The sequence below is a fragment of the Leguminivora glycinivorella genome, chromosome 5 (genome assembly GCF_023078275.1).
Source record: "Leguminivora glycinivorella isolate SPB_JAAS2020 chromosome 5, LegGlyc_1.1, whole genome shotgun sequence".
Classification (NCBI taxonomy): Eukaryota; Metazoa; Arthropoda; class Insecta; order Lepidoptera; family Tortricidae; genus Leguminivora; species Leguminivora glycinivorella.
Genome location: NC_062975.1, coordinates 10713722 through 10726990, shown reverse-complemented (window position 1 = coordinate 10726990; position 13269 = coordinate 10713722). Strand labels below are relative to the sequence as shown.

The following is a 13269-nucleotide window of genomic DNA, read 5'->3' as shown; positions in this document are numbered from 1 at the left end:
CAAATAAAATAAAATAAAAAGGTCTACAATGATCATTGATCATACATTATATTAAAACTTTTAAATAATAAACAAACACACACGTACACTTCATTAGCTTCGTGAACGTCGAATGGTATCGTAATGAATTGTACCGATAATATTAAAATCCACCTGCTGAACTATAAATCATTGACTAATAGTAATATGTTACAAACAGAAATTTAAAAGGAAAACCATGGTCTTATTTAAATTTTCAATCCATTGTTTATAAAATGTGGCCTTGAAAAATTATATTTTATTACTCTGGCAACATAAGATTGCGCGCGCTCCATGGGGGCGGAAGTTTTGTTTATCAATCAGACGCGGAATGGATTTGTAGACGGGGAGTCGTTGATCTATGTGCGCATCGCGTGACAAAAACCGCCGTGTTTTTATATAACACAAAATAGCCGGTCGCTCTCACGTGTTTATATCCAAAATACTGTGATAGATCGCGACGAATCAACTAACGTGTACGCCACTTCTATTATTCTGGTGAGTTATATTTGTAATTATTTTACCTAGAGGTGTTAGTAATTGACAGCTGTGGCTGTGATGAGAAAAATATGTTTATGTGTTTTTAAACATTGCGATTTCAGTAAATGCAGAGTTTCTTTATTACTTATTAATATTACTTTATAATATTCTAAATTTCAACTAGGTACGTCGAATGTTCACTCAGTATTTTTTTGCCTTAAATTGCAATTTTAATGCTTATCATTTGCATTCTTAGCATTATTGCAAATTTATTGTGTTTTTATTTATACCTAATAACAATATATAGGTATAATTGTGGCACAATCTGAATTTAAATGGAACAAAATGAATTATAAATAACGTAATTAATAAACAGATGAGCCGTTTGTGTCCCTGTCGGTTATAATTTGTTACTGGGAAGCGCTACGATATTCATACCTTGAATTGATTTTTCCTGATTATTTTTGTTCACGAGAAAATAGGTACTGTACTACATATTATAGACTTACTATAGGCAATTAGGTATGTATTGTATGGAACTGTACCTGTAGGTATTTACATTTTGTATTTTGAAAAGTTACGTGAAACCCTTTTTTGAATTGCTTCTGACCAGAGTCATTTTGTACAACCAAATAGGTATCCCAATTCCCAATGCAGTATAAAGCAATAATTTATTCTGTCTTACCAATGAGCCCACCTATAACAATAAATAGGTACCTACTGCAGTCCTATGCCTATGTATTTTCTCAAATTAATAGGTGCTAGTAGGTACTGATGATGATGTGTTCCTGTTATCTCTCACTAGGTACTAGGGTTTCCTAACATGTTTTGGATGCATTTGTTTCCAGCTACCTAATGGCTAATTCGCAGCAACCGTAGGTATAACTGCAGTATCCATACCTCAGAGCATAAAATACTATTTCCTATATCTGTGGTCCATACCATACTAATTGCAGTCGAATTGCAGTCCTTCTCTTTCATCTCTAACGTATGCGGAATGAAATCTGGACAAAGTTTTGATATCGTACAGAGTAAGTAAATAAATAAACTAAAATAATGTATAAATGCCAGATTAAAGTTTACATATCTGTCATTTAAACTGGTAAGTTTCATGAGTATTGGATTCCTTTTCTCGAAATGATGGTCAATTGAGAAGGACGACCTAGCGAAACTGTTTGTAATTTCTACATACCAATTTTCTGTGACCGAATGCAAAGCCCGAGGAAAGTTTTGTAGGAAGGGTTAGAAGCTAACAGTCAATTTATAATATTTTTGCGTCCTTTTTCTTTACAAAAACTACCGCAACAAAGCGTAGTCCAAGAAAACATTACAGCATTGGCAAGTTTTCTGTGAGAGATTTGATTAAAAGAAATGTCGGCCCCCTAAGGCACAAAATCTCACAGAGAGCTCGAGACAGCATTCGAATGGGGCAGCGAAAGTGATAAAAATTATCTTGAAGACATGAGTATCGATACACATTCAAAAAAAGTTAGGCCTATAGTCTTCAAAAATAAAATAAACAACTTTGAAGATGCTGCTACGCCGTTAAGTCAAAAAATGTAAAAAACAGCATTTCTGGGTTTATGAATGACTAATAATATGTCGAGTAAATGGAATTTTACGACAAGAAAACTATTATTTTGAGAACACTAATGATCCTACGGACAAGAATGTGAAAAATGTCGAGCATACGAAGCTTCTTTAAAAAGTTATCACATGGAAGATCAATTTGGACCTTAAAAAATGCTAACATTGGTTTTGTCGACACCGATCATTGAGTAAGTATTTAATTACTCAAAGACACCGATGGACATAAAGTATCACAAGTTCTGTTAGAAGCCTCACATTGGCGAAAACTAACTCTTTTATTTATCGATATTCAATACATATACCCCAAGAGCTATCCGGTCTTGCTACTACTGGGAAAATAACTTAATTCTATAACAGTACTTTTTATCTCACCAAAAATTAAGTTTGGTAATTTGGTACAGTTTTTTTAGTTAAGCCACCAAAATTTGTGACAAGAAACGTATAATATAATAAAAAAAAGATTATTTTAATTCACTAAAAATCAGGCGAAAATGGTATCAGGACTTTTGTTTTAAATTCGACTACTTTAATTTATGATCTTTATAACACATTAAGAAACCACCTATTTTTGTGAATGATACTTCGTAGTAGCAAAAAGCGGAGTAATTAAATTAGTTATGACGCAAGCAATAATAGGACAAGTGAAGTTATGGTTGTTTTGTATCTACATTATGTGTTGAAACACTATTTCTACTGAAACCACCCTAAAAACAAAACGGAAGTTCAGTATTTTACTAGCTCAGAATAACATTCAGGGCAAAAATTATATAAGCAAAAAAATTGGAACAGACTTTTCGTTAAGATCAAAATAAAGAAGTATAAAAAATAATCCACCTTTAAATGCACGCCAAGAAGCGCTAAAATCTGTACTGAAAGAAGTATTTTCATATTTTTCATTTACCTACAAACTCTACTATTGACGATGTCATTTTCTGCATTATTTCAAAAGTTAGTTATTCATTCGTATTTTCATTACATCGCGGTATAATAATATATTTCGCCACCTTCACTATCGCTTAAATAGCTCAGTTATAGTAGCGTAAGACGATGGGCGCGCTCCTGACCTGACGTCGTGGGTTCGATCCTCGGCAGTGGAAATCTTTTTTTCTTGTTATTATTTTTTTATCTTTTACACCCTTTTCAACCCTCTCTTTTTAAATATTGATTTTTTAGTATTAGATTTACAACCCATTTCATTGAAATTTTGTTAGACACATGTAATGCAATAAGTTTAAAAATTGTCTTTCAGTATTAGTATTGATTGAAGGTAACCTAAGGTTCAACATCGTGCGTCGTTCCTACTAACCGCAATACTCTGTCTTAGCTAACCATCGCTAGACGTTATGCCCTTGTAATAAGGATTACAAGTGTACACGTTATGCCCTTGTAATAAGGATTACAAGTGTACAGTGACAGTTGTCCGGTATGACTCATAGATTTATATATCATTAAGCTAGATTGAGTTGTTAGGCCAAAAAGTGTGTCCACATGAGAGGGTAAAGTTGGGGCTGGTGTCCCTCTCGCACTTATTGCCACTGTCAAAATTATTTGAATGACGTCATCACTGTCATTATTTGGGGATACCGGTCAATATTCAAAGTTACTACCAAATCTACTAATACCGAATTAAAGGTTTTTTTTTAATTGTGCAAATCTTTGGTTTTATGGCTTCATAATAATGACTTACCAATTCATTACAAGGTATTAATATCCTTGCCTCGATATAATACAAAAATAATTTAAGAAGTTTATAAACTTAGTTATCATACGGGTAAAAATACTACTACTGTAGTAATCTCTTTAACACTGGTCACAGGTGCGAGAGGGACACCAGCCCCAACTTTGACCCTCTCATGTGGACACACTTTTACTAGTCTGATAAGAACGCCTTTCTGCATCGGTGATAAAGTTCAATTTAGTATGGCAAAAAAAGTGTGAGCTCAGTCCCTATTGAAAGTCCATGGTATGAGTCAATGAAAAATTGGCTAAATAGTAATCAGAAAACAAGCAAAAAGGGTAGAATATATTTCTTATAAGTTATTTCTTTGGATTACATTACAAAATGAATGTATTATACATTATAATACTCGTTGTAATTGTATAGATTTCAATGAATAATTTTATTTGTTCAAATTAATGACTTTCAAGGAACAAAAACTATTGAGTCGCTATTAGACCGTTTTCACATTATCCGATCCGATAACGGATGTCGGAAGGATATCAATAGAAGAATCCAAGATTCCGCCTGTAATGTATGGAATATCGGTCCGACATCCGATATCGGATCGGATAATGTGAAAACGTACTACATTTTACACTTTTTAATACCAAGATTAATTAGAGTCAGTTGTATGGTCGGTACGTACTCTAAATAAAAAGTCGAAAAGTAGGTCCTTTCTATACTTTTTGCTATGTATTTTATATTTCAATAGGCAGGCTTTTGTACCCATATTACAGTACTTTCAATATGTGCTATCCTATAATTAAATTCGAACACTCGCGTATTAGACACTTCTAATATTATTTGAATAGCATTACCAACATTAAATCTCCTTTTGAAAATAAATTTTAAAGAATATCCCACACTATCAGATCAGAACCACTGGTATTTAATTTAAAACAAATGCCTATAATACATAAATCCGATAAACCTTTGGGTTGTCTGCTGTCGAATTTAATTATTTTCATAGAAAATATTTTAATTTGTATCCTTCCAGCTCGAGATTCTTGGAAGCCTTGTAAATTTTTCTTCGTGACAACAAGATATGACATTTATTTCAGGAAATTTACACATACATACATTACATACATTTATTGTAATAAACGGAGTACAAGTGACCAAGATAAAGATGATACAGTAGGGTATTTTTAAAGTTTATGTAATGAAGAAGTAAAATTGCGGCCTTTTTTAGGTATTTATATTTATGGAATAAATTGGAAATATCTAATACCTACATACTTATTATATATTGGTAGCGGCTCCATTCGTTCAATATTCGTTCGCAATTCATTTTGACATATAAGTCATTTGAGCATATTATGACAAAAGGTATTTTGATAAAGAGTTTTTAGTGTGTGGCAGTTCCATTTGCAATTTTGATACTTAGGTCTTTATACACTATGTTGGTTATGGCATGAACGATTTTTTTCCTAAGCAGATAAGAAGTTAACGTTATTAGCATCAACAAGAATGTTATAAATGCAATTTAGACCCAGATTTTTAAAACATTTTTGTTATGAATTGTGCGTCCTTGTATTTAAGTCATTGCAGTAGCTTGTACTCATCAACTTATAATATAAATAAAACCTTAAAAAATGAATTAAAAAAGCTGTAAAAACGTACGCGACGACTGAGATTTGAACTTGTGACCTGTGGCTTGTAAGTCTAACGATAATCGCCGGGGCTATACCTGGCCGTGACATATGGGTCGAAATTAGACTTTGCATAGCTTTCGCGTGTTTGTAACAAGCGTTGCTTCAACGATTCTGAAGAATGGAAGAATACATTTCACAAGATGACGGAGATCTGTCAAATGGTAGAAGAGAAAAACGTGAGATAGATGTATGTACCAGGGATGTAACGGATGTGGTTTTAACGGAACCGGAAGCGGAAGCGGAAGTTTTGAATTTAGTTTAACGGAAGCAGAAGCGGAACCGGAACCAGAAGCGGAAGTTATAGATGTTAAAAACGAAATGAAAAAATACCACATAGGTATAACATAAACCAAAACTAATTAAATTACCTAGAACTTTTAGATGTTTACTGTTCGGCTTGTAATCAGCAGTTTGTAATCAGCCTTTAGGCCCACTTAGGTTTTAAAAACGAAAAGAAAAGTAACCTGATATTTTATCTTAAGTATATCATTCATTACAATCCAAAAATTTAAATCACCTTGAACTTTAAGATTGTTTGTTGTTTAGGTAATCACTAAAAATCACATAAGAATCCTTTTAAACCTTTATTATGCCGTAAAAGGTTTTAGAAACGAAAAGAAAACTTACTCGTAGGTAGTATAATACAATCCAAAACTAACCAGTAAAAATTATATGTGTAATTGTTAGCACACAATTAAATTTTTAAATTAAATGGAGTGATTGTAAAAGAAGTAAACTGTATTTAATAAACAAATCTAAGGGGAGCTTCTAAGGGGATCGTAGATAAGCCCTGCACCACTGAATAGTTGTTCACTCGCTACTAACTAGGTGGACAGGACAAATATTGGCGCGCAATGGAATGAAGCGATTAATGTTTAGTATCGCAGCACGTGGCAAGCGGGGAGATGAGCGAATGATAGGTATAGACCTGTTGGTCTTTGATGTACGCCGCTCATGTCCCACCGTCGCGCTAGGTTCCGACATCCGTTATAACTTCCGTTTGAAAAATAACAGAACCGGAACAGAAGCGGATGTGTAAAACAAAACGGAAGTTCCGCAGTAACGGAAGCAGAAGCAGAACTCCGTTACATCCCTGGTATGTACTGACAAGTATATACTCTTTTCGACGACTGTCAAATCGCATGCCTAAAATAAATGTGTAATTTTTTTAATTACTTTGGACTTTATTATCGGTGGGAAACGTCTGTTTTTAATCTACTTAAAATATTACTTATGTAGAAACAGGCATGTAATGAGAAGGAACACTCAAAGGATATGACAGATGGCGCCACCCTATTAGTCCGTGAGACGTGAGAGCGAGAAGCTGATAATTATGTTTTTTCTCTCTCTCACATATGAATGACAGTGACATGCATAGGCGCCGCCTGGCGGGGTAAAATGTCAGTGTGCCTCCTCATTTACGTTAATGTGTAATAGAAGAACAGAATAAAAACCATGCGACACGGCTCATCACCTACCCTCGGCCCAGCTCCACCGGCGTGGTGGTTTGCCATATGGATTCCTAAATGTAAGACACTAAGGTCCAAACCAAACCACGCAAAAAATGTAAATATATTAAATAAATTAAAGTATTTAATAAAGGTCAAACTTATTGGGTGGATTATCATGCTGTTAATATTGTTAAATAGGGACAATAAAAGTCAACCTCGTACTATTATCTGTTTCGAATTTGCCCGGTCAAATATTTAGATTTTTTTATTTCCATATAAATATATTGGTGGTTTTTATATGTTAAATATCTGAAAAATTATGTGCTATTGATTTCTGCTTAAAAATATCTGTTATTATATCAGCTCTAGAGCACGTTAGACAAAATTCAAAAATTCTATATCAATAAAAATAGTCTTATTTCCCGTCATATATTTAGGTGGCTTCGGGTTGTAAACCTTAAAACTGATTTTTTTCTACATGTTTCCACCATTAAATTACTGTGAGGTATTTTGCTGAAAGAAAATGCTTATTTTCTAGGCGTAGTTTTTTTTAATATCTTCCATTCCAAACTATTGGTGGATTCGAAAATATAGGTTTTTTAAATTGCGATTAAGCGCTGTATATGAAATAAAACTACTGTTATAGAATTATTTTCAAAAATATCGTACCGGTCTTAGGCTAATAATTAAAATCACGAAAGATATCAAAAATAAACTATGTTATATTAATTTTATAAGACATTGAATTTTGTCCAGATTTCATTCCGCATACGTTAAGAGAGATGACTGCAACCGTAAACCCGAGGTGGTACTTAGTGTGTGATCGATATGAGAACAGCCTTGCTTATGCTCACTTAACTCCTTAAAAGCCTATTCCTTTCAGCTGAGTACCTACTCGAGGCGTCATATTTACAAAACGCGACGCAAATTATATTATACAGTTACTAAAATAAATAGAGGCGCTTATTGTGCGTCATACTATTGTTTTGCTACTGCGGTCGACAGTCCTTATTGACACGCCGAGAATCTTCTGAAAACTGATTAGGTATATTTCACTTTGAACTGTGACCCGGGTAGATTCAGATGTTCAAATGCTCATTGGAAAATAAACGAAGGTTTGGACATTTTTGGTTGAATTAGCTATCCAGCTGCAAAATTTCGTAAACATACGGGTAGATGACATAATAATAGGTAATAGGTACCCACTTCATCATCTGTTCCGTATTCTATGCTCACAGCCACACAAGCATCGGATCTGCTTGCCCATATATACCATTTCCTTTCTTTCTGCATTTGCCAAAATATATTCTTGGATAATTCAGACGAAATTTTTTATCTGAACGGTTAAACCTCTCCGAAATATATCACCTTACATGATATTACTTCAGTTCCCAAGCCGTGCATGAAATCGCTTTAACTCCGATTTGCGGTTGAGGTAAGGCGATACTAAACTGATTTAGGAACCTTTTGCGGTTCTCGACGCTAAGCGAACCTGTAAGCTGGTTAAGACACTTATGGCCTATTTCATTCAGTTTGATGCGCAGTAGGGCAAGAATGCTATTCCTATCGCGAATAGGTGGCAGAGAAGTCAAATTCTAAGGCGAACCATGGAGCTTTAAGTTCTCACAAGGTCCTGGTCTCTCTCATGGGAGTGACAGAAATTATGACACATAAAGATGATTTGATGATCTTTGATGTGGCCCTTCTGTTTACGTGGGCTTTCCAGTCACTCCTTGTTAGAAGCTTGTGCTCGAAAGAAGAACACACTGGTTTTATTTCAACAACAAGACCAGATGATTGGTCTCTCTATGAGGATTAGTGTTCGAAAAGGCCTAGTCTTTGTAGTCTTATCTCGAGATATATGCTGTTTGGTCGCTCTTGTGGCTGCGCTAGACCTGATCCTAATATTTCTCCTGTATTTCAGTTCTAGTTCTGTGGTAACTTTGATGTTTGAATCTGATCAGCCTCGATCACTTTTTTACTATTCCTATATTGCCGATAGCTTCCTTTTCACGGTTCGCCTCGCCAGTCGTCCGTAACACATAAGGAACACGTATCTGGTAATCCTGTTAGGTGACCGTGACACGTTGCCCGGCTTCTCGGGAGGCATTTAGTCGTCGCCTCGCATCCGCCCTCGCCATGCGCCACGAGTCTCGCAAAACATCGCCATCGCCGTCCATACAGGAGAAGCTCTCCATCTACGAAAACGGTATTCAAATCAGTGAGCATTGTGTCACCTTTTTCTGTTTACACCCTCATTGGACAAAGATCTCAATAGAGAATCAGCCTAACACCATCATCTTTTTGTTTTGATTTCCTTTACAGAACTTTTTCAGCATTGCCTGTTAAAAAGTTAGGTATTGCTTAGACTCTACATAAAAACAAATGCAATTTTACATATCAAGAACAACGCAACGTTAAAAGCAGCACAAACTAATAGCCGTCATAGTAGAATAGAAACTGATTTGAACTTCGGCCCGGACGTTATTTACGATTTTTTAATGTTGACCGACGACCGGTCTGGCTCAGTCGGTAGTGACCCTGCCTGCTAAGGCTGCTAAGCCACGGTCCTGGGTTCGAATCCCGGTAAGGGCATTTATTTGTGTGATGAGCACAGATATTTGTTTCTGAGTCATGGATGTTTTCTATGTATATAAGTATGTATTTATCTATTTAAGTATTAGGGTGGTCCAAAAAAAAATTTTTTTTATTGTTTGAGCTCCACATGGTTATTTCTACACGAAAACTTATTAAAATCATGTCTAATTATATAAATTGGTTAATTTTGAGAACAATCAGACTTTATTTAGAGGTCGCTCAAAATAAAGCAATAATGCCATACTGAAATGTATGAAATGAACTTGACTAAAGAAAAAATCTTACATGGAGGTATTTTAATGGTTTAATTATATTTTTCCCTATTTCATTAGAGCTAAATAAAACATGAACCGGGCAGTTTGCAATGTTTTAATTATTTCGGTTTTTATTTTATTATAGGAGATATCCAATTTTAAATGTATCTTGAGCGACCTGTAAATAATGAGCAAATGGGTTAAAATTTGGTACATAAACTACTAATTCATAATAGAACAAAGGGAACCATGTGGAGAAAGGATTAGTCATATTTATTTTTCTTCCATACAAATGTGGACCACCCTATTAAGTATGTATATCGTTGCTTAGCACCTATAGTACAAGCTTTGCTTAGTTTGGGGCTAAGTTGATTTGTGTATCTAATATTTATTTATTTATTTATTTATTTAATATTATTTTACTTTTCATTATTCACAAGTTATTTCTTAAAAACCTTTATACATCTGCGAGAAAATTAACAACTTCGAATCTAGGTATGTTAAGATCTCGATCCACAATTGCACATTCTCCAGCCGAGTCCACTGTGGATATATCTCTATAAAGGAGTTAGGGTTAGTAGCCGAAAGATGATCAGGATATTGCACTTTGAACTATGACCCGGGTAAATTTAGATATAGAATTTTCATTCGAAAGAAGATTTGGACACTTTTCCCAATCTCCATTATTTACTAACGCTGGGTTACGTGACGTGGGTTAGCGGCAGTGGATACTTGTGTTTGAGACTTACAGTATGATCTTGATCATATTGACCATTACTATACATTCTATACGGGTATATCTTTCTCTACCTTATTTAATTGTAGGTATCACCTTACATACCTAATCAGGCTCTGTTTACGATTGAAAGTGCGACATGACTTTTTAATTACGACGATGCGTCGTTTGGACAGCCGAGTTTCGAAACGCATGGTTGTCATTTGGCACACGTACTAACGCGAGGTTTAAACAAAAGCACTTGTCCAACGCTTTCACGGGCCGTGATTACGATATCCGATCGCGGTGACATACTGCGAGACCCGTTCAGGTCACCTGATATGCTTCGTTATGCCAATCTTTGCCTACTATTATTTCCACCAATTGCAGTAAACGAGTAGGCATCATTTACTTGATTGTAGAAGAGGTATTTTAAAAGATGTAATTACATCGCGTATGTCATATGTGCGAGACTGTCGGCTGTCGGTAAACATATTAGAAAAATTAATGAAAAAAAAACATTAAACATTAGAACAAGCAGGTGAACGCAAAAACCGTCTGGAATCAATTGTGAATGCCTATGATTGGCCTTTTGGTCGTTCTGACTAATAGCAGCGTCATATCCTATTATTACCTATATGTCATCGAATCATTAGCCTGCTAAAAAATAAAGGCAAGTCAGCGTCTTTCCGAAGCATTTACCAAATTTCTGGGATTATCCAAATCTCCTTTCGTAATTTCCGTATTTATTTGAACATCCATAAGCAGCATCAATTTATATTACTTATACCATTTAAGTACCCATTACTCTTGTTAAAGTGGACGCATTCATCATTAGTGTAAATTAATGAATGACTAACTGTTTGTCGTAAATATTTTGTTGAATAGTAGCGTTTAGTTCTGCCGTGTCCGAGTGGCGCATGGTAGTCCGGGGTCAAATATTTGTATACATTTTAATGCTTTATTCCATTGAAATAAGACGAAAAATGTACACACATTTTGACGTCGACTGTGCTTTGTTGTCAGTATAATATAGTGTTGTTCTCACGTCCGTATGAATATGTAAGTAGCGGAATATGAGCGGCATTGTAAGAACAGTGACTTCTTGTGTCGTTATCTCGAGGTAAGCTAAGTAGCTGGCGTTTATCTCAAGAACAAGTAGGGGACTTGCGCAATGTAGGTACCCAGTGCGCACCTGTACTGTTGCATGTAAACAAGTGGTGTCTAACTGCATCAAGCCTAGGTAGAGTATATTACTTAAATAGAAGAGTATACTTAGTTAACTTACTAATGTATTCGTTACCCATGTATTCTTCTTTTTCCGAGACTAGGACTGTACCGTGACCGTGATATTTGTCTGATGGTTCTGGGGTGAACATAACAAAGATCTTCAGAAATAACTGTTTTTATTTGCTAATCAGACGTTGCATACATAGGTATAATGTTTTGATTATGAAGTGGAATAGATATGATTCCGATAGCAATTCATTCATTGAGATACGAAGATAATCATGGAAGACCTGCTCGATTGCAATTGCCTTCTTAACTTGCCTTAAGCTTGAGAGGCCAGAGAATATTGCAAACTGTGGTAACTGCTAACTAAGTATTTCATTAACGCCTTTTGTGTTGAATATAAATACGCGTTTGACACACATTTCGCAAGGCCGCATTAAAACACTGCACCGAAAAGGAATAATGTAATTTAAACCGCTTGATCAAGTTATTAACTTTTACGGTACTAGGTTAAACGATTGTAAACTCATTCAACTGTATCAGACTCACACGCCTGGAGTTCTGACGGCTTCCGTTTCGCCGTTTACGTCACTGAACCCTAATTGATAATTATTCTGGCCATACACTGTATTCCCAACGCGTTACAATAGTTCCGCTGGCGCATCGTGTCAGCTAAACCAAGATCGTTAACAAACTGTGGGTAATAGAATAACGCACGTACAGTGGTTCTCGTGAGACTTTGAGTTCTCGGTTGGATTGGAATTATAACGACAATAATGTTGCACGGATACGACGCAAATGTAGAGAACACTGCAGAAAAAAATGTTCAGTAAATGACTGCATAATTTCGACATACATCTTGCAATGCGGTTGCGGGTGTTTGCTGCACAATTGTGCTTATGCAAAAATATTAGTCGCAAACTAGAGACGCTGATCGTTATGGTAGAACCGGGTAGAAGGCGCCGCTCTTGTATAGGACTCTAGCCATCGCAGCGTTCTATGAAGTGGCCAATGATGATAATACGACGACCAAATCTCTGTACCTTGATTAACGTCCTTGCAATGCCGAAAGTCATAATAGTGCTTTAAGTAATCCTAAGATGTTTCTAGTTAGATACTTATAGGAAACCCGTGCTAAGTCACGACAGCGTCCATTTACATTGCACTTTACCGTCCATCCCTTTGTGGTCCATCCTAACAATGTATTGAAGCTCTATTACTGAAGAAAGTTAGGTCAGAATCAGAACAGAAGCTATATTTATCCATAACGAGTTGTCTAGGTATGACTATTACGATATAGTGCACTTTACTACAAACACCCTACGTTAAACCGTTGACCTATGTATTGGTAGCTCAATAATTACTAAAAAGTTCGATTTCATGTTCGCCATACCAAAGACTATCCATACTAAATATACTAATATTATAAATGGGAAAGTGTGTGTGTCTGTTTGATTGTCCGTCTTTCACGGCAAAACGGAGCGACGAATTGACGTGATTTTTTAATTGGAGATAGTTGAAGGGATGCAGAGTGACATAGGCTACTTTTTGTCTC

At 35.5% G+C, this 13269-nt stretch overlaps 1 protein-coding gene across 1 annotated transcript in view; it reads left to right on the top strand.

Moving 5' to 3' along the window:
* The first annotated feature begins 346 nt into the window (after nucleotides 1-346).
* LOC125226289 (protein FAM107B) overlaps nucleotides 347-13269 on the top strand; it is a 53412-nt gene continuing 40489 nt past the window's right edge. Inside the window, exon 1 of the mRNA XM_048130226.1 lies at nucleotides 347-516. The gene's annotated coding sequence lies outside the window, so the exon portion shown is untranslated. The remainder of the gene's footprint in view (nucleotides 517-13269) is intronic.